The sequence below is a fragment of the Lissotriton vulgaris genome, chromosome 3_1 (assembly GCF_964263255.1).
Source record: "Lissotriton vulgaris chromosome 3_1, aLisVul1.2, whole genome shotgun sequence".
Lineage (NCBI taxonomy): Eukaryota > Metazoa > Chordata > Amphibia > Caudata > Salamandridae > Lissotriton > Lissotriton vulgaris.
Genome location: NC_141689.1, coordinates 393893645 through 393917402, shown reverse-complemented (window position 1 = coordinate 393917402; position 23758 = coordinate 393893645).

Here is a 23758-nt window from a genome sequence, read left to right as displayed (position 1 = left end):
TTAAGGGTAAATAGACCATTACCGGGGGAAGTGGATGGGTTGATAATAGGGGTAAGGAGGATTAACTGGATTGGCTACACTCTTAAAAATCTGGGGGGGGACTGTATTGTTATTAATTTTCAAGACCCCAGGGTGGCTGGTTGGATAACGAGGCAGGGTTGGGGTACAAGTAGTGGTGGAATTGGCATCGTGGACCTCACCTTTTTTTACCCAAGGCAAATATGTGCCAAAGTAGGAGGGCCTAGGAACCCAAACAGCTCTAACAACCCCCCGATGGTAAGGGTTGCTCCACCATCCATTACCCCATTGCAATGGCAAACCCACAGTAATGGTTTAAACTACAACTATCTGGAAGGCATGCAATGTTTGAATTGGGGTTGTTGACCAAAGTTTGACTATTGGAACAACAGGGGAGGTACATCTTGTTGGAAGTCTTGTTGGAACCCTGATGGCCCTGCATTGAATACTGATGTTGTGTCAAATGAAACAAATGATGGTGAAAGGACTGTATTTGAGGAGGAAGCTGTCGGGGGGTTAATGCAAAACTTGGGGAGTGGGGAAACATTTGTTTTAAGCACTACTGTTTCTCAAGGAGTTGAACAAAACACCACGGGTAATGACCAAAACTGGGGAGAGCAGGGTGGTAGTCCAATGAACTCCCCTAGACTGCCCATTACAAGAACAGTATGCTGGGATGGATCTGCTCCAGGGAGTTTTATATCTTGGAATATTGCAGGACTGGGGAGTAAGTTGATGTTGCAATCATGGATTGATTTTATTAATGGGTTTGAACTATGCCTTCTACAGGAAACATGGGCCTGTGAGCCTATTTATCTCCCAGGTTATTTAAATTTTTCGATTCCAGCAAGTAGAGGTGTCAGGGGTAGACCTATGGGAGGCCTCACAGTCTGGATTAGGCAGAACCTTGATATCACTGTGGAAATGTGGGATCTGGGTTGTAGAGACATTTTAATGTTGCGAATTTCATCAGCAAAGTGGGGTGTGATAGATCTGTATAATGTCTATGCCAGAGGCTCCAATACTGGGAGTTCCCCCACTTTAGAGGCCTTATCTAATTCTCTGCAAACCAAGTCCCTTGGAAATCGAATAATAATAGCTGGGGACCTAAATAGGACCTCCGAACCCTTAGATAGTACTGAAGATCCATTGGGGCAGGAGGAGGACAATCTATGGGGAGTCTCTTATCTGAATCTAGCTCCTGTTAAAAGCTGGACAAAGGATATACTTCTCCTAAATACTATGTGCTTGGAACATGGGATGAGAGCCCTCAATGGAAGAACAAAGGGAGACAAGGAGGGTGTGTGTACATATGATAATGGTCACAACAGAAGTAGGATAGACTACGTTATATGTAGTCTTAACCTCTGGCAGGGGGTCTGTGACATGGAAATCAAGGGCAGGATAGAAAGTGATCATAACCCCCTTTGTGTGACCCATACCTGGTGGAATTTAACACAGCCCAATCTCCAAGCAAGTGATGGGTTGCTCCCAGACATGGCAAATGATATGCGCAGACTTAAATGGCCATGTGTGTTGGCGAATGCAGCATCTATGGACTCTATCGCTTCCGAGGTGGATAACGCAATTGTCTCCATGGAACTAGCAAGCTCTACAGTCCCAGGATCTAGTACAATTACTGATATTCATAACAAGCTCTTGTCCCTTTTAAAACCCCATTTTGTGAGAGCATGCAAGGGAAATTGTACAGTATCCACCAAACCAGCTAGGTGGTTCAATTGAGAGTGTAGGGCAGCCAGATTAACCTTGGGAAATGCTATTGGAAATGGGGACAGGGCAGCAATTATAGCAGCAAGGAAGCAATACAACACAAGCATTTCCATGGCAAAGAAAACGTGGGATGAGAAGTATTGGGATGAACTAAAAGAGGCCTCTAGAGCCAAGGATTCCAGGCTTTTCTGGAAGAGAGTGAAGTGGGGCAGAGGCGGTACCCCAAACAAACCAGACAATAATGTTGCAGAGTCCGCTTGGGTGAACTATTTCAGGCCCCAATATGCAGAGACAAAGGAGATGATGGGAGGGGATGCAATTTTAGCTGTATTTCCCAAAGCCAATTTGTTTTCTGCCAAAGAAGTTGAACTTGCAATAAGTTCCACACAAGGGGGTAGGGCCCCCGGTTTAGATGGGATACCCTCGGATGTTTTTAAAAATAACAAAAACAGGTGGGTTAGGTATGTGTTTCTATTGGGGAATGCCATCGCAAAAGGTGCGCTAGTCCCAGATCAATGGAAGGGAGCTATTATTATACCGATCCATAAAAAAGGAGACCGATCCCTTCCGGCTAATTATGGGCCAATAAGTTTGATTGCCACTATCCAAAAAGTAATTGGGAAGATGGTGGTAAACAAACTTATGGAATGGGTGGACGAAAATGACTCTCTTTCCCCCTTCCAGGCAGGCTTCCGGAGAGCCACTAGCACCATTGACCAGGTGTTTCGTTTTACTATGCTGCGGTGGGGGACGGTACTTCTTGGCAAGGGCAGCCTGTATGTCGCCTTTGTCGACCTGCGGGCTGCCTTTGATTTTGTTCCAAAAAGTAAGCTCTGGACAGTTTTAAATAGGATAGGCATTCCAGCGGAATTGCTCACTCTAATCATGAGGTTGCACGAGAGCAATTTTGCTAAAGTCCAGTGGGGGTTGAATGGCCAAACCTCCATCGACTTTCCAGTGGAAAGAGGGGTTCGCCAAGGCCGTGCCATGGCACCCTTGCTTTTTACATTATATATTAATGGGATAGTTGGCAGGATGCTGGACGCTAGTGTGGATGCACCTTTGTTAGCGGGCATCAGGGTTCCAATCCTGATGTTCGCCGACGATAAGTTAATAATGTCTAAGACCCCAGCTGGGCTACAGCGTGCCTTGAATATCTTTGATGAGTTCTGTCTGGAGCATGGCCTTGAAGTAAACATAGGTAAGACTAAGTTGATGGCTTTTTCCCGAGGATGTAAACCTCGCCCTAGGATATACATGAATAACATCGGGCTGGAGGTAGTAAGGGAGTTTACCTACCTGGGGGTACAAATAGCAGATAACCACGGCTGGTCCCACCACATAGAAAAAGCTGTTTTGCAACATCAGCAAATTTCGGGGGCAGTACGGGTGGAGCACAAAAGTTAAAAAACAAAGCCCATAAAACCTGTCCTTGCTGTATATGATGCAAGGGCAATAGGGTCGGCCCTATATGGGGCCGAGCTGTGGGGTTTTGATAAGTTTACTTCCCTACAGATAGCAGAGAATAGGTTCCTTAGGGGAATTACGGGACTCCCCTAGAGCACCCCACTAATCCCTCTTAGTCTAGACCTGGGGAGAAGATCCGTCAGCGATCGAGCAAGATTGCGTTCGATTTTATATTGGAGACGACTTTGGTCCACTCCCGAGATTAATCACTACGCAGATGGGTTTCTGGCAATAATTAAAATGGACACCTTCCATAAAATACCATGGTTACTTAAGGGTAATGTTAGGTGAACTGGGTCTTTCCAACCTCTATGATAATCCCGCGGGGGAAGTTTTCCCAAGCAAAAACACACTCAAAACTCTATACTGGGAGTGGATAGATGGTAGGCTTTGGAGGGGGGTAAAATCTGATTCGATGGGTGGTCGTTTCTTGGAAAGCAAAATGTGTCCCGTATTAGAACAGTATTGGCACAGCATAACTGTCCCTATGGACAGGAGTTGTTTTTCCAGCTAAGATCTTGCTCCCTCCCCCTGAGACATTTAACAGGCAGGTGGAAGAGTCTAAATACCCTGTGCTGCCCAGCATGTGGCGCAATTAATGAAAGTGTGGGTCACTTCCTATTTGCTTGTAACGCCTATGCCACCCCAAGAAGGGTATGGTTAGCCCCAGTTTGTAAGAACCTTGGGACATCCAGTGCTGTTGAGGCTCAGAGAATTATCTGTACCACCACGGAGGAGCCTATTGTCATGGGAATAGCTAAGTATTTGGGGTGGGCCTGGTCCATTAGGCGGAGAGCTCTCTCTTCAAATGTGTTTTGATTATTGTTTTAAATCTGTGCTAATTTTTATATTGATCAAACTTGCACAACTGTTTTATAAATATGTATCTGACTAAATGTTTTATATGGCTGAGATACCCGCCACCCCCTCTCAACACAATCCCCAAAGGAGGGAAACCGGAAACAGTTCTTGAAGTTTTTGGAAGAGGGAGGGAGTGACCCTCCCGGCCGTATTTATTAAAACAAAATTAAAACATTAAACAGTTTCATATTAATGTACAATTTCATTCCCACATTGCGATGTTTGGCTAACCTTAACAGATTCTCTAATACAGAGGTTCTCCTAGCCGAACTAACATCCTACAAACATTCATTTACTTGAAATTATGAAATTGTACATCCTAACGTTTAAGGGCCAACGGCAAGGTCGTAACCGGTGTCAAGATCCCTAACCAGAAATACCCCCCCCACTGGTGAGGGGCGACAGCACTGAGGCGTACCTCAAGTGCAACTACCAATTTCCCTTTGACTTGACGGGGGCACCAATAAAACTCGACGCCACTTAAAGGTCGTTCGAGGACTCGTGTGAGGTATCTAGAAGGTAGCGTAGACCCCCCCCCAAACCCCGCACAACTTACCACATCTGCCGTCGCAGACGTCACTGGCCCCGGGAAATTCCCCAGGAGGGGGCTGTAACCCCTCCTACACAGGAAGGGGCCTTGACCGCCTTTCCTTTTCTTTCGGCGACCCATCCTTAGAAGGGACCGCCTCCCCATTGAGGGGCCTATGGCCACCTCTCCCGAGCGCTCCCATCCGTGTTGGGTGACGCCCACTCATAGGGATCTTCCAATTAGTGCTCACCGATCATGACCTTACCGCCCGACCAAAATAAATACGACAATGCTAACTAATCCTATCAAACTAAAAATACATTGGCATTACGACCATAATAAAAGAAAATAAATGAATTTCTTTAATCACAAGACATAAATGAAAATAGACCATTCTTTATTACACACTCAAAATCAACACGATAATACCACGACCTGTAAACGAAATTAGAATTATTCATTAACTTTTATTCAAAACAACTGGCTGTCATCAGGGGCTGGTGGGTGGGTCAAAATTGGCTCTTCGTTCCGTCTCGAGCTCACGTGCAGCGAGGAGGTGCAGCTTCAGAGCACAGGAACAAGAGGATGCCTTCTGGTCTTGCGTCCCCTTTTATCCGTCTTCAGGGCGGGCGTAAACCCGCCCCTGCCTGCCCCGAGGGCGTGGCCAGCCGCGTCAGTGTCTAGGCCAGCCCACTCTAGGGCGGGAAAAAGCGCGCCCCGGCTACGCCGCTTCGGGCATACCAGCCGAGACACGCTTCCCGCCCAAGATGGCTTCCCGGGGGGATCGAGGTACTCTGCCATACGTGCGGGGGGACCGAGTGGTCGCCCCTTTCCATATGGCTGAGATACCCGCCACCCCCTCTCAACACAATCCCCAAAGGAGGGAAACCGGAAACAGTTCTTGAAGTTTTTGGAAGAGGGAGGGAGTGACCCTCCCGGCCGTATTTATTAAAACAAAATTAAAACATTAAACAGTTTCATATTAATGTACAATTTCATTCCCACATTGCGATGTTTGGCTAACCTTAACAGATTCTCTAATACAGAGGTTCTCCTAGCCGAACTAACATCCTACAAACATTCATTTACTTGAAATTATGAAATTGTACATCCTAACGTTTAAGGGCCAACGGCAAGGTCGTAACCGGTGTCAAGATCCCTAACCAGAAATACCCCCCCCACTGGTGAGGGGCGACAGCACTGAGGCGTACCTCAAGTGCAACTACCAATTTCCCTTTGACTTGACGGGGGCACCAATAAAACTCGACGCCACTTAAAGGTCGTTCGAGGACTCGTGTGAGGTATCTAGAAGGTAGCGTAGACCCCCCCCCAAACCCCGCACAACTTACCACATCTGCCGTCGCAGACGTCACTGGCCCCGGGAAATTCCCCAGGAGGGGGCTGTAACCCCTCCTACACAGGAAGGGGCCTTGACCGCCTTTCCTTTTCTTTCGGCGACCCATCCTTAGAAGGGACCGCCTCCCCATTGAGGGGCCTATGGCCACCTCTCCCGAGCGCTCCCATCCGTGTTGGGTGACGCCCACTCATAGGGATCTTCCAATTAGTGCTCACCGATCATGACCTTACCGCCACAGGCCGGATAGTTGACCGGCTATCCGGACCCCCCACAAAGCTCCTACCTAAAGGTCATGTTCTAACGTTTTTAACCATGCTAAGAAGTCTCCTATGAGTAACTCATTCCCCACCCGAGACAAATGCACACCATCCCCCAAATACATACTGTCATCATTAATACAGCCATGCGAAATAGAATGCAATGTCCTGGAACGGAACAACCTACTCACTTTGTTATTAATCTTTCTCACAGAGTGATTCAAAGCAGGAACAGAAATAGCCCCTCGCCACACCTTTCGTGGGATCATATGGGACCATGCAATTGTGCACCCCGGAACTCTCCTCGCCAACCAACTTACAGTGGAAAGCATTGCCTCCAGGAGAAGTCGTCTACCGGTGGTGACCAAATCATTGCCCCCTAGATGTACTATGACTATAGACGGCGGTGACCTCGTCCGCCTTAACAAACCCTCGAAAAATGCTTGAAACTGGTCAATACAGAGACCACCTCTTCCGTAGAAGGACACACTGTACCCGTATTCCCCAGCTACGTGAATCATGTCACCTGCTTTGAATACGTCCGCGGCACGCCTCACGTATGAGTGGCCCACGACCCACACCTCCTTTTTCACAGCCGGTGATGTCTGACCGCTGGCCCGGTGTTGGGTCGACTGCATAGTCCGCCCCGCCTCGTAGGCTTGCGCAACTGAAAACCAAACAAAGAGAAGAAGCGTGAGTACATCATTACAGCTTCACAACATGTGCAACCGCACATACCTCTTATAACACTTAGAGGACCAACGCCCCACTCGTTTCACTTGTTCAACATTAAGACCCCTAGCTGCAGCTTCCGTAGCAGCCCCTATCCGAAAGGAATGGGTCCCAAACTCGCCCGGGTTCAAGCCCGCAGCGGCAATTGACATCGCAAGCACCCGCTGAAACTGAAATTTCGTCAGTGGGGTGGCGTCCGCGTGTCTCAACAAGGTCCCCCCCCATGATGCCACCCTTCGTGCTAGGTAGTCTTCTAAACACTTTACCGGACACATGGAGGACCCGGGAATCCTGCGTATGATCACGCAGTCACCCATCCCGTCTTGATCGGTCTTGGACCTGACAAAGGAGACAGTCATTATCTCTCCTCTGATCTGAACGTGTTCCTGGCACAAACCACCTGTCACATCCCGTTTGTTCCTTGCCACCAGTTCGCTTACCCGCATCGCTCCATGAAATGCCAGCGTAAAAGCGGCTCGGAACAACACCGTCTCAAACTGAGATGAACATGTGGCAGGGAGTGTGGCCAACAACTGGGCCAACCTATCCAAACCTATCGGGCGCCTCTCATCTACTCTGCGACCCTCAAGGCGTTGCCACCCACGCAGCGCTTTCTGTACAACGAAAGACGCTGTCGGGTCCTGGATACCATGAGCCCTGGCAACAAAGGAAATGGCAGCACGATGCCTCTGGGCCGTAGCCACCGATTTCCCAGCCCTATATAAGGACATCAGAAAAATTCACTACCCATTCCTCGTGGCCCCAAAGCCCCTCTCTATCAGTCCCCAAAAAGGCTAAATAGGACCGAAACGCCCCTTCATATGCCTTCCTTGTCCTTGGTGCTAGGCTCTCTCCCACGAGGTGACGAAGTTCGGGGCACCGAGAGACCAGAGAGCTTCGGGAAAGGGTGCCGGCTCTGGGTCCGCTGTGGGAAGGAAACCCGAGAAAGCCTGCATACGAAAACGAGACAGTGCATCAGCCGCCTGATTCATCACCCCCGGGACATGTTTTGCTCTGAATAGCACATTCAGTTGCATACACAGTAAAACAATTTCTTTGAGCAATCGTAAAATCAGTTTACATCGTGCTGCCTGGCTATTGATGCACTCGACCACGGTCATATTGTCAGACCAAAATACCACAGAGTGATCTTTGAACCCTTCGGGCCAGGTTCTCAGGGCCACCAAAATGGGGAAAAGTTCCAGGAAAGCAATATTACTTGTCAGTCCATTGTCATGCCACCATGCCGGCCATCTTTGTGCCGACCATTTTGTGCCGAAGATGGCACCAAAACCTATGCTACCTGCCGAATCTGTCCATAGCCCCAGCTCTTCAGAGGACACGGCCGGTTTGTTCCAGACAACTCGACCATTAAAATCCGCCAGAAATGCTAACCAAATGCGCATGTCCTGGCGGACCTCAGCCGATAGTCTCGTGCGATGATGACCCTCCTTTAGGCCGACCATAGCTTGGGCAATAGAACGGGAAAAGGGGCGGGCCATCGGTATAACCCTCAGGGCAAAATTCAACTGTCCCACCAACTGCTGTAATTGATGCAGCGTAACCTTAGATCCATTTATACACATTTGCAGGGCTGCCCTGAACTTCCCCACTTTGTCTGCTGGTAAACGAAAACAACCCTCACTGGAGTCTAACTCGATCCCCAGAAACTCGAGGCAAGTCGCAGGACCCACCGTCTTACCTGGTGCCAATGGCACACCAAACTGCTTCATTAACACACAAAATTCGGCCAAGGCCTGGCCACACTCGAGATCCCCGGCTGCCCCAAGGAACAGAAAATCATCAAGGTAATGCATTACATGTTGGAAACCCGTCCTCTTTGTGAAGACCCATTGTAGAAAACTACTGAATTTCTCGAAATAGGCACAAGATATAGAGCACCCCATCGGCATACACCTATCCATGTAATAATGGCCCTGAAACATAAAACCTAGCAGACGCTGGTCGTCTGGGTGTACCGGGAGCAATCGGAACGCTGACTCGATATCTGACTTCGCCATCAGCGCCCCGGGCCCCAGGTGATTCAAAATGGCTACGGCCTCATCGAAGGATGCGTACCGCACCGAACACACTTCTGGGTCTATTGCATTGTTTACAGAAAGACCACGTGGAGCTGATAAATTATGAATCAGTCGGAACTCACCCGGGTCCTTCTTGGGGACCACCCCTAACGGAGAACAAACAAAATTCTGCACCGGGGGTACACTAAACGGGCCGGCAACCCGACCTCGACTAACCTCTTTCCGGATCTTATCCTGTACCACGGTCGTATGCTGCAGGACCGAAAGTTGATTTTTACACTTCTCCACACCCTGAAAGTCCCCTACTGGCATGCGGAAACCATACGAGAACCCGTTCCGCAGCACCCCAGCAGAAGTACGATCCGGGTATTCACTGAGCCAGGGAATCATCGCCAAGGTATCAATCGGGGTAGGTAAAGGCGCCCCTCGGACTATGTTAGACCTGTTTGGCGCCTCCTCTACCGCCGTTATCACCCGTTTTGGCTCTGCACGTGGACTCAGGATGGGACGACCCGCACCCACTACATTCGTGTTTGAATTTACACAATCCCTGGGGCCTAGTACATTTACCTCTGTTGAAATTCCAGCAGAACCCCCTTTTCCCTGTATTGCTGGCAGGTCTCGAGTAATCGTCGGTACCCGTACCTGATCGAAAGGGCGTCCCCGCATATTGGCGGGAGGATTCGCCAACATTACTCCCTACCAATGGCATTTTCAACATACCTGTCTCCTTCATTTTATCCCATGTCAAAGAATCGTAACAATCCCAGGTTAAGCTTTTATTATGCTCTTTAGCCTTTCTAAAAAGATTATCGTAGCAGAACCAATGGTTACCCTGGTGTGACGTCGAGTACCCCATAATTCGCGACTGATAGGTCGGCAACTCGGAAAGCAACTCGGGCCTACGTTCTCCCAAGATCGACGTAAAAATCCCCCATGCATTGCCCCAATTGCAATATTCTCATTCACTTTAAAGGCGGCCATTTTTGCGCGCCAAACACTCGGATGCATGAGGTCTTTCTGGCCCTTAACATGCTCCACCTCATAATGATCAACAAGCAACGAGAAGATGTTCACATATTCCCCTGCCCAAATCTTCTCTTTAATTGCCAAAGGCACATGTTGACCCAACCTTTCTCTACGAGAGGGTGCTGACTCATCCCTCGCAATCGGCAATGGCCGCTTACCTGCACCGGACGCTGCCTCTGCGGTCGTAATCGTCCCTTGTGGCTTGTCACCTACTGCAGCCGGCGCGGACACCTTGGCTGCATCCCGTTTCTCGCGCAATTGCTTCATCAGCGCCTGCGCGTCGACAGCCGTGGCGCCCTCGCTACTTTCGCCCAACCACGCTGTAAGTTGTGCTGCCAGCTCGGGCGGCATATCTTCATTGGACACCGGGGTGACCACCACGGGAATCGGATTCCCCTCTACGGGTACTGGGGCTGGCGCTTCGAGCGGGGTACGGGGAACCGGGACGTCTCCCCCAGCCGGTCCCCTCCTTGGCCTCTTGGCTCTCCCTCCTGGGGCTGCTCCAGCCGAAGGACGTTCCGGCCCCCCTTCCCCCTCTCTCTCCGCCACCCGCTTCTTCAGCTCGGTCATCTCCTTCATGAGGACCCGAAGCATCTGTTCGGTCGTCATTCTCTTTCCGCCTTTCTTGGGCATTTCTCCGACAGAGTATCTGTAAGACAAAAGAAAGATTAAAACGCTCAAAATTGGCTCTTCGTTCCGTCTCGAGCTCACGTGCAGCGAGGAGGTGCAGCTTCAGAGCACAGGAACAAGAGGATGCCTTCTGGTCTTGTGTCCCCTTTTATCCGTCTTCAGGGCGGGCGTAAACCCGCCCCTGCCTGCCCCGAGGGTGTGGCCAGCCGCGTCAGTGTCTAGGCCAGCCCACTCTAGGGCGGGAAAAAGCGCGCCCCGGCTACGCCGCTTCGGGCATACCAGCCGAGACACGCTTCCCGCCCAAGATGGCTTCCCGGGGGGATCGAGGTACTCTGCCATACGTGCGGGGGGACCGAGTGGTCGCCCCTTTCCATTATCAATTGTGAAGTTTTAAAATATATGTTGTGCTTTTATGAGTATGCAACTCGAATAAAGCTATCCTACATACTAGTATGAATAAGAAAACTGTAGCCGATGTATTCTTTAAGCGGGCTGAATCTTAGAGGATAAGAAACCTGACAAGGAAGCCAAATGTGATTAGATAACTGAACCTGTCAGAAATTGATAGAACCACCGATTATATTCAATGCACACTTGGCCGTTGAAAACGTTCCTTTCTTTTCCGCATTATATCAGATACCATAAAGGACTTGCAATGTTTTCCATCAGGCTTTGTTCATAATCTTGAAAGTCAAATTATGTCACTGAGATGGTGTATCCACCCAATCTGTGCTCCATTTAATGTTTGTGATTTAAGGGAAAAATCTCTGAGAACTACTTTCATGTCAACAAGGGCTCAGTAGAAGTACAAATAGTATGGGAGGTTTTTAAAGCGTACTTAAGGGGGGGGGCCTTAAATCTATAATGGTAGGAAAAAGAAGGGTGGAGAAGCAGGAAAAGGAGTACAGAGTTAAAGAGATTAAGGAAAAAGAAGGCAAACTACAGTAGGTGTCCATGGAGGATTCAGATAGAGTTCAACCTTTAAGCAGAGAGCTGGAGAGGTTACAAGTGGCATTTGAGGCGTAGTTGGATGAAAAATTACTCGATAGGTGGAAAGTGAGTAAACTTCAGCACTTTGCCTATAAAGAAAAATGTGGTTCACTATTAGCCTGGAAGGCGAAGGCAGATAGGGCTAGGAACACAATCTGAGAGTTAATTAGTAGAGAATCAGGGGATGTATTGAATGTAAACACTGATATATGTAGAGAGGCCTGTAGCTTTATGAGAGAGTTATATAGAGATGATATCCAACCCAGCAGGGAAGATATTAAGGAGTAGCTAGGCTTGACGAAACTTCCACAGTTAACTATAGAGCAACAGAAAGCTTTAGAAGGGGAAATGAAGGAGGAGGAGATAAGAGCTCAGTGTAAGAAAATGGCAAAGGGAAAGGCAGCTGGACCAGACGGTCTTCCAGTTCAGGTTTCTTTTTTCTGTATTATGGACATAATAATTCCAGTTATAAAAGTCTTATTCAATAAGATATATATAAGTGGAAAGAAAGTCCTCAACTCCTGGTCAGAGGCTACAATTACTTTGATTTTAAAACCATATAAGGATCCACAGAAATTAGATTTGTACAGACCAATTTCCTTAATAAATACTGACTACAAGATATTTTCCAGAATTATAGCATCTCGCGTAGCCAAGGTAATAAATGAGGTTATCCCTCCCAACCAAAGAGACTTCATACCAGGGAGGCAGTTGAATGAATTAACATTCTAGCTGTTGGGAGCTATAGATATTGCGGAGGCTCAGAACTTAACTTTGACCATAGTGCCTGTGGATGTAGCCAAAGCTTTTGAACAGGTACACTGATCTTACCTTTTGGAGGCCTTGTTAAGTTTTGTTTTTTTGCAGAATATGGTAAGGGCAGTGCAAAACTTGTATTGTGGTCCTAAGTCTAGGGTACTGATAAATGGGGGACTGTCAGACTGGTTCGATATTTTTAGAGGGACAATGCAGGGTTGCCTTCTGTCCTCACTTCTTTTCAATGTTGAGACACTAGCCAATTTGATACAGGCCGATACCACTATTCTCCCTTTTAAATCATATGATCTGGAAGTTAAATTGGCACTATACGTAGATGATATGATGTTGTTAACGAGTAACCTCCAAGATGCAATCCCCAATTTGATGAGGAAGGCTGAGATGTTCGGCCACATTTCTGGGTATAAAGTGAACACAGGAAAAACTGAGCCTATGGAATGGAATTGGGGTTTGGCAAGTCATGGGCTGAAAACACAAATACGGTATTTGGGGGTGTTAATAACTCAGAGAATGGAAGATATTACAAAAACAAATTTGAGGAAAGTTAGTTAGGAACTAGTAGGGTTACTGTCAAAATGGGCGAACCTACCTTTAAATATTTATGGAAGGGTAAATCTTATACAAATGATTATCCTCCCAAAAGTGACTTTTCTTTTTGACATCATCCCATTAACCCTTCAGTAGAAAGATATAGCAAAACTCCAGGGGAGAATAGGAAGTTTCATTTGGGCATCGAAAGGCCCTGGGATATCTTGGAAAAAGTTGTGGGGGAGGCTTGAAATCGAGGATTGGCATTACCAGATATACTTGTCCATTGCTACGCCTTTTAGTTCAAGAATGTTCGCATGCTCGCTAACAGGACTGATATGTCAACGATAGGCTTACTTTTCAAGGCAATGCCATCTGGTCAAACTCATTTTCTTTTCAAATACGGAAACCCAATTTTTTTTAAAAGGTGAGGCTCAAGATTTTGAAGTGTGCATTACATACGTGGATGTATGTGAGGAAAACTCTGAGAGTCCCATATTTTTCATCATGGGCACTGATTTGGGACTCCCCGGGTTCCCCTGAGTGTTTGAGTGATCAACTAAGTCAGCCTTTGAAATTGGGGGTCATTAGTTATTAGGCTGATCTCAAGGTAGGCTCAAAGTTAATGAGTTGGGATGCACAGCTTTACTGTACTAATGGTTTGTTAACAAGTTTTAAATATTATCAACTGAGTTCCTGGTGGGCAACACAAGACTGGGCGGAGGAGGAGGAATTAAATTTGATCAAGTGATGAGAACCAGTCAGTGGAAAAAGGAAACATCTTTTTGGTACTGGACCTCATTGGAGATGAGTGAGAAGATCTAGAATGAAATTTAAAATTTGTGGTGTGAAGAATTTAATGACGAGAATTTGAAGCAAATCTGGAGTGACTCTTATGGTATATCACGACAGGTAGTAAAACCGGCACCACTCAAACCACATAATTTATTCACCACTTATCGAGTTTATTGGTCACCCTCAAAGCTCTCTAAATTTGCTGGTAATAAGTATAACTGTCCTAGATGCATGCTAGTAGCAGCAGACGATGTGCATTTGTTTATGGCATGTCCCAAAATAGTACAATTCTGGAACACGATATGTGACCAGACAGCACGCTCCCCAGCAGCTCCGCCAGAAGTTTACTGCCGCATCCAGCCCAGCAGCAGAGTTTTCAGCTTAATTGGTTTTCGCGCTCTGACAGCGCGTGTTGTGTGCTCCGTGTCTGTTTTTCTTTTACAGGTTTCTGCCTCATCTGCCTGATTGTTTGTCTTAAGCGCCATAGCGCCTTGCCGCTTCCCGCCCCCGATCCCTGGTGATCTTTTCCTCATAGCCCTGCAGTCCCCACCAGTCTCCCCCCGCCTCCTCCTCTAGCCCACCCCCCTCCCCTTCATAACGGCGACCGCTGCGCAGTCGTGCAGCTGACATGCGCAGCAGGCATGCCGCTGGTGCGCTGAAGGTGCACCTAAGGCAAGCCCGTCTGCGCCCATTCGTGCCTGGACCGCGCCCAGTGCCAGGACCCCTGGTGCTCCAGTCCACCACCGCTAAACACCCGCCATCCTCCTCGCACTCCAACCTGGCCGCCATGACGACTGCATAGAAGCCTCACCTAACAACACACATGGAGCCTTCTTGTGCACTCACTGCAGAAGCACCTTCCCCACCGACGTCATGCCATTAGTCAGCAAAGTACCACCTACCGCCAAGCCTGCAAACACCATCAACTGCATCCTCCTCAACGTACGATCCCTGCACCGGCACGCCATAGAGATATGGTACCTACTCGACACCCTCGCCCCGGACGTTGCGTTCTTCACTGAGACCTGGACTACCACCAGCTCTGGGCCAGACATCTCCACAGCCATACCAGACAGATACAAACTCAAGAGGATAGACCGCCCCAACTGCCTGGGGGGAGGCCTCGTCATCGCACACAAAGCCTCCATCCAACTCTCTTCCTCCAGTGCTAGCAGCACTCTTCCCATCCTAGAACACCTCCACTTCCAGATACACACCAATCCCAGAACTACGCTTTGGGGCACACTCATCTACAGGCCACCTGGTCCCCGCGAATAACCCACCACCACCATCACGGAACTTGCCGCTGCCCACGCCATCACGCCCACAAACTACATCCTGCTTGGAGATCTCAATTTCCACCTCGAAAACATCCAGGACCCCGACTCCAACGCGGTACTTGAAAATCTCACCAACCTAGGACTCAAGCAACTGGTCAATACTCCCACCCACATCGCGTGGGGAAACACGCTGGACGCCATCTTCGCCGAAGGGTCAAACATCAGGTTCACCCACACGACCCATCACTCCTGGACAGATCACCACTGCATTCACTTCACCTTCACATCCAGCATGGCACCCAAACAAGCCCCGCGCCCGCCCCGACGGAACTGGGGCAAGGTTACCAAAGAACTTCTCAATGCCACCCTCCTCCTCGAGCCCCCCTCAGACACCGCCCACACCTACGCCGCTGCCAAGGAACTCCCCCGGTGGATCGCCTGTTGTGCAGACAAGCTGGCTCCTCTCCGGCAGTCTTCCACTGCATGTCCGGTCAAAGCCACCTGGTTCACCACCAAGCTCCTCGAGTCCAGACGCACCTGCAGGAGTCTCGAGAAATCTTGGAGGAACCGGAAGACCTCCGAAGCCCACACTGACCACAAGATTGCCATGAAGAACTATCACCAGCTGATCAGAGAGACCAAAAAAACGTTCATCAGAGAAAAGATTAACAACGCTAGCAAACTATTCAACGTCATCAAACAGCTGACCAAGCCCTCATGCAAAGCCTCAGACATCACACACTCCCAAGATCTCTGCAACAAGCTCAGCACCTTCTTCCACCAGAAGATCATGACTCTCTACGAAAATTTCAACAAGCCTACCATGGCCCGCACCCCCACTACCACCACCACCGCCACAAAACCTACTATCACCACTTGGACCCCAGCATCTGTTGAACTCATCACCACCATCATGAAGAAAACTCGCTCAGGAGCCTCGACGGACCCCTGCCCCCATACATCTTCCACAGAGCCTCCGCGGCCATCGCCCCCGAATTAGCACGTACCAACAACTCCTCCCTGGCATCGGGCACTTGCCCATGGGACTGGAAACACGTAAAAGTGAAGCCCCTCCTCAAAAAACCATCGGCCGACCCAGCTGACCTCAAGAACTATTGACCTATCTCCCTCCTCCCTTTCACGGCCAAAGTCACAGAAAGGCTCGTAAACACCCAGTTGACCACATTCATGGAAGAACACTGCATCCTGGACCCCTCCTAATCCAGGTTCCGGTGCAACCACAGCACAGAGACTGCACTGATCGCCGCCACCAATTACATCCGTATTCTTCTCGACCCGGGACACACCGCAGCCCTCATCCTCCTTGACCTCTCAGCTGCATTTGACACTGTCTCACACCGCACACTAACCACCAGGCTCCATGACGCTGGAATTGAAGGCGATACCCTCAACTGGATCTGATTCTTCCTCTCCGACAGAACTCAGAAGGTCCTACTCCCCCCCTTTCTCTCCAAACCCACCGACATTGTTTGCGGAGTCCCCCAAGGATCCTCTCTGAGCCGTACTCAGTTCAACATATACATGGCCCCCATCGCCACCATCGTCAGACAGCATTCACTCAGCATCGTGTCCTACGCGGACAACATCCAGCTCATTCTCTCCCTCACCAGCAACCCTGGAGACACCAGACTCAGCTTCCAAGAAGGAATGACAAATGTGGCCAGATGGATGAAATACCGCTGTCTCAAACTCAACTCCGAAAAGACAGAGGTGCTCATCTTCAGGCCCCGCCCATCTGCTTGGAATGACACCTGGTGGCCTCCCAGCCTTTGACCCCCCCACCCCGATGGATCACACTTGCAACCTCAGCATAATCCTCGACTCCTCCCTCTCCATGAACCATCAAATCAACGCCATCTCCTCCACCAGTGAAGTGTCTCCGGATCCTAAAAAAACTTTCAAGTGGATCCCCCCGGACTGCAGAAATACCGTCGCACACGCGCTCATCACCAGCCCTCGAGACTACAGCAACGCACTCTACGCCGGAATCAAAAAAGCCCTACTACACAAACTCCAAACCATCCAAAACGCGCCCGCCAGGCTCATCCTAGGGTTACCACGCCACGAGCACATGAATCCACACCTGCGATAACTCCACTGGCTTCCCGTGGAAAGGAGAGTTACCTACAAATTACTCATGCACGCCTTCAAATCCCTCAACAACATCGGACCCAAATACCTCAACAACCAAATGAGTTTCCACACTCTCAAAAGGAACCTCCGCTCAGCCGACCTCGCATTGGCAGAGGTCCCCAGCGTTCGCCGGAGCAGAGCGGGAGGTAGAGCTTTCTCTTATACCACAGCCACAGCTTGGAACTCTCTACTATTAGACATAAGACGCTCACCAACCCTGCAAACCATCAAACGTGCACTCTAGACCTGACTTTTATACTGACCGGAGCAGCCCCCCACCCTCTCTCCCTTCCCCAGCACCTTGAGACCCTCACGGGTGAGTAACACGCTTTACCAATCCCTGATTAATTGATTGATTGATTGATTGATTAACTTTGTGGGAGAAACTAGTGGGATACAAATTGAAGTAAGCCTGAACATTTACTAACAAGTGGCAGGGCGCCCATATTCTAGATTGCACAGGCTGTGACCAAGCTGAGGAAACTGAAATGCACTTACTCTTTTTCTGCCCCGCCTATGGGAAGTCAAGGTCTCGGTAGCTGCAACAATTGTGCAGGAATATGGGGTCTAGACATTGTACAGAGGTGTTTAGGCTTTTTAAGTATAATACCGACATACCTATCCTGTTCTCCATCTCGCGGTTTTTATAGTCCATGTGGTGGATTCATAGAATTATTCTAAAGAAAGTCCCTATATGAAATTCTTAGATTTACGGCAATTATTAGTCACGCTATGTTAAGCACCTTTTAAAACAATGTGGTACGTATATATTGTATTGCATGTTTATCCCTACTTCAATCTATCTATTGTGAGGGTGTTTTACAACTTTTATCATTTTAGCTGTTTTAAATTACCATGCCTACTATTCTCTTTCTAGTATCTATTAGATAAGAACAAAGTCTTAGTACTAAATAGGTGTTTTTAACCCTTAATGAAATAGTCTTTTGCTACAGCACGTGTTACCACTCCCCACTTTGCACCTACTGTATAAATCATGTATTTTATGCACATTGGACAATTTCCCGTTACAGAACACTGAGCAGGCCCTGGGGAGCTCAAGAATGCAGTCAAATGTGCACATTTTTAGTGTGTTTAACATAAAAAAGAGAAACAAAGTATAATGTTTTTAAGATGCTGCATTCTGTTAAAATATATTGTATTGTTTTATGTGCTTTTATGGCCTGTATGGCCGAAATAAAGATGTTCTGACTGACTGACTGCAATTTTCTTTGGACCTAATCTCAGGTCAAGACGTAAAAATTACAACAGTTGAATCAAAGTTTTTGTTTTAAGTAGTCCTATTGGCAAAAGGTGAGATCTGTAGGTTATGGAAATCTGAAAATCCACTGTTCATTACTTAGGGGCTAGATGTAGGTAACTCTGATTTACCGATTCATAAATACCGAATTTTACCGATTCGGTATTTATGAATCGGTAAATTAGAAGGAGGGAGATGTAGGTAAATCCAAAATTTGATTTACTGAATCAGTAACATTCGGTATTTACAGATTCGGTAAATACCGAATCGGTATTGCCCATTGATTCCTATGGGCCTTGAAGCCCATAGGAATCAATGGGCAATACTGATTCGTTATTTACCGAATCGGTAAATACAGAATGTTGCAAGGGTGCAGGGGGTGTCACTTTGACACCCTCTAGCACCCCAATTCCGGACTTGTGTGCCATGTGGAACACAGACATGCCCTAAGGGAATGTCTGTGTGTCACATTGCACAGGTGTGCATGCACAGATGTGCATGCACACCTGAATTCGGTATTTTACCACCCAATAGGATTGGGTGGTAAAATACCGATTCTTAAGGGCCTGCAGCACTCGAGTGCCACCTACATGTGTATTTACCGAATCGGTAAATATACCGATTCGGTATTTTACCGATTCTGTAAATTTACCGATTCGGTAAATTTACAGAATTGGTAAAATATAGGCCCCCTACATCTGAAAACCCTAATATCGGTCGGTAACGGCCGAATTCGGCCGTTACCGACCGGTATTAGGGCTCCTACATCTGGCCCTTAGTGTCTTAGGAATATCATTTACACATGTGAATCGGATATGGCATGCGATCCAAGAAGTAGGAGAAAATTTGGGCTCCGTTGGTAAGGTGGAGAGAGAAGGAAACGTGAGTCCTATGATTAAGCCAACTATGCTGTAGGCCATGGTATCTCCTGTCCTTAGGCAGTCTCAGAATGTAAAAGAGATGGAAGTGGAAACAGCAGTATACTTGTGGGCCACTACTCTTCTTTTTCCTCTTCTGGTCTCCGGTCTGGGTTCTTCTTGTAAGACCTTGAGGGATTAGAGTATAACCCAGCAAGACATTTGCGGAATGAGAACACAAAAAAAACTGACAAGAGGTGATGTAAAGAATGCTTGCCTAACCACTGGTAATCGATTGGGTAGCATTCCAACCCATCGTTCTTTTTCCCACTGTTAGACCTGATGGAAGGAAGAACATAGACTGTTACAGAGTGAGATATGCTTCTGCTGGGGCTGTGGCAGGGATTCTGCTGGTAAGCAGAACTGTGCTTTGGGATGACAGGACATCAGAAGGTGGGGACTGTTGCTCTCTAACATGTCAGTAGCTGTCAGCCCAAATCCCGACTAGCTCAGAGTGCCTCACCTGAACTCCTAACCTTTTCAGAGTAGCAGTTGATAGTGGCAGACATAGAACATGACCTTCTCGTGCCCGTGGAAACAGATCATCACCTATGTGTCTCGCTCATGCATGCCCTTAGCAAACAAAGGAAATACACAATGAAAGTTTGCAATACATTTATTCAAACATAAGCAGCCTAAAACATCTATTATGCTAAACTGAGGGAAAACCAAAGTGGGCCCTGAAGAGACATCACTATCTCCTCTCCTTGGTCGGGAAGTAACTTAGTGAATAACAAAATAATACATGTCACAATCTAAGCAAATTCAGTGTGATACCAAAAAGCATAATATTCAAATTTATAAAAGTAATGCAAAATGTAACTGGATATTTCAAAAAGGTGGCCCAATTAGATTGAGGATGAGGTACGCAAGATTTCTTCCACAAGATCAAAATTTAGAGAATCCAAAATTGATTCAGTCTCCACAGGCAATGATTCCTGAAAATCCCTATTCAAAAACTCCAAAGAACAGACATGATACTCATTATCAGCCGATGCTGAGGAAGTAGTCTGTTGTCCTGCATCAGTGTTATTACAGCCAGAGTATGGAAATCCTGGTGCTGAAGCACCCATCTCCCCAGTAGGGAGCAGCTCATACCATGCATGCTGAAGCAGCTGCAAGTTCATAGGACAACTCTGAAAACGGGTTGTTATCGGACTCATCAACAGGATCATGTCCATAGGAACAGGCAATTACAGTGCCAGTGCCCTCTCGTAGAGACACCATAAGCAATTAAACACTGGCTGTATTCATGTAAACCAGGTGGTTCGGAATGACAATAACCAGTCAAGGCTCAGTTCCTGAAGCAGCAGAACTCCAAAGAGGCGTATCATGTACTCATGGCACAGCTGGAACGGTGGTAGTTTCATTGCCAGTGGGCTTTGAACATGAAACATCCATTGCCGAGTAGCACAAATAGAAACAAAATGCACAAATGAGAAAAAAATCAAGGGTAATGCACTAAAAACACTTGAAAACAGGGAATATATAAAACCCGGAATTACTCCAAAGATGTTCTGGAAGTTACTGACTAAGCCAGTCCAAATTGTTTAAAAAAGTGTAAGATACCAGCAGTATTGGAAGCATTAAAGATGAGATGCACAAGCTCATCAGAATGCTGAGGAGATGTGTGCTTAAAAGTTACTGAATTTCGCTGAATGTCCTTGCAGCCTGAAGTTCAAAGATTTCTCGGGCAAATGTTAATGCCACATCTGTTTGAAACAGTACGGCTGTGAGTCAGTTCAGCTTGTTAAAGTCTTCCTTCAAAGTTGGAATAAAAGATTTCAATAAACTATCAGAAATCACATGAACAGGTGGGAAAAGCACTTTAATGCAGCAGGTCACTATCTGGGAAACAGACAGGACGTATGGGATTCCGGTCTTCATTCCTAAACAGTCTTGGTCGCTTGGCAATAAATAACTTCCATTGGAAAGCATAATAATGAGGGGGAGACTCGAAGGGGCTGGTATTCCTTTTAAAAAAACAGGCCAAATTCACTACAGAAGTATTATATGCTCTGTGGATGGAAACATGTTTACAGGCAAGTGAGTGGCCAACAGCAGAGTTGCATTCATTTCCAGTATGGAATACATCTCTGTCTGTCTAATCACATCAGTAATCAAATGGAAGTGACCACAATTTGTGGATAAAGCTTCCTCCCAGGGCTTCATATCTACCTCCCAGGAATTAGTTCAGGCAATAGGTAAATTGGAATGCGGAAATTGGCAAATATATTATCCTATGCATTAACCATACAGTGGAAGGTGTTTCACCTACAGTAAAGGGCAGTTGTTCTAACTTCTCAATATGTTACATTGTACAAGTGGCTTTTTTTGGGACATGAGTCACTGTTTATGTGTTAGGTTGAAAGTCAGGAATAGTTGCGTAGATTTTAGGTAACAACCTGGCACACAGCCATTTTTCAGGACCTGAGGGTCCAACTAAACTGCATGATAGATCTAAGCTGACTTTGCCCATGGTATAATAAAGAAATTTATTTTTGCATAACATCGATAACAGAGGACACAATGTTATTCAAACTGTAATTGCAAGAAGATAATGTATAATGTATTATTGCTATTATAAACTACAGCAAGCTATCTTGATCAATTTTCCTTAAAAGTACAGGTGCTTCCATTTGTGACAACTTCCAGATTTCATTATAAATGTCATAAATATTTTTTTTAGAATGCGGAGACATAGGGCCCAACAATAAGTCAGATAGGTCCAGGTCTTCAGATGGAAAGGAAAGATGTTGCTTGCTGCAGACAGTGTAGAATATTCCAACCATTCCTCGCACAATTTTCCCACTGAATAGGTGGTGATTATACCTAAGTGTTGAGAATGTGAATAACAAGGGTTGGATCTGCTTGGCTGAAACAGCAGTGTGGAATTTAAAAAACATGAGCATATCATCCATTTGTGTCCACTAGCCACAATAGCCACACGTTTGAACCTGAAAGTGTGGAGTTAAATGTACTATTCTGCACCTTAGTATTGAGCTGTTCTTCACTATAATTTGTCAAATGTTGCCAATTATCAAATCTGGCAATGGAAGGAATGTTGGGAGAATTCATGTCTTAACTTAAGCAAGCCCTAGAAAAGTCCTATGTTTAATGGTGTCAAAGAATGTTTGGAAAAACTTTCACTACTCAAAGCCTTTTAAGAATAACTGTTTGACAAACAAATATGTATATATTAGCTTGGTGTCTGTCAGCATATTTATTTACAAGTTTAAAAGCATGTTTAAAAGTAAATGATTTGGGGTCTAATGAGTCATGTCCAATAAAATATGGGAATTAATCCCTATATGTTTTTGAGCTCCCTTGTGTAGGAGTTGGGCAATGTTCACATTGTTTATATTAAAAAAGTGTGCATTGTATACTAGATTAATGGAAATAGTAATGTTCATAATAATGTTAGCAGAACCTTTTACCATAATTAGCAGAATCTAGGTATAGGTTCTCACTTTCAAATACAGTATAATATTCCGGCTCTGAGAGCATGGAGTTTACAATGTCTATATCCCAATATTCAGAATGTCACCTAGGTACAATAACATCACCCATAGACATCTTGAAATATAAGGGATCTGCAGTGTTTCTGTAGAACCTAAACTATCATAAGGGATCTTATCCCAAACAATTCCAGCACTTACTAGGACAGTTGAAAAGTTCACAAGGGACAGGTCTCTTTTCAATTTGCGTGAGGATCAATGAGGTGTTAACACCTTGTTGACCAGTTCAGTAGCAGAGCATTCTGTAAGGCAATGGGCAATGATTATCAAGAAGAAAACAGTCACAAATCCAAACATATATCCAAGAAGTGAGCAGATAAGTGTTTTTCAGCCATGAAAAGAAACACAAGCCTGTGTCGTTGGAGTGTCTAGGACAGTGGAACTGCTAAAATTGTTGGATGAGAAATCATTTACCGGTAGCAGTTTGTTGAAAAACGGGAGCTACAGGAGCAATAAGAGAATTGGTAGATTCGACAAGGGCTGGATTAGTAGAAACAACATATCTGCAGGAGACACAGTAGTAAGTACAGTGCTCCCTTCTGTTGCATGGGTGGAATTTGTAGCAGTATTATGAATTAACTAAAGTTCATTAGGGAGTTACCAAGGGCTTCTCGTGGCCTACTATTTAGATGTAACTTGATGTGTTTAATGCAGACAAAACAATTGTCTTTAGAACTGGAAAATGGTGGCAATATTACAGTTTGTGTACCTTGAATACAAAGAACTGGCATCAGTGCTCGGTATGGTGGGCCAAATTCTTTTTTCACCACAACGTTTTTCCTAACGAGATCCTCAATTTGTGGAATGCAACCGGAAGGTGCCTTTCACGGTCTGAAACTTAAATGTTGATGCCAAGGAGCAGCTTGTATGGTGTCCTGCCACCTACAG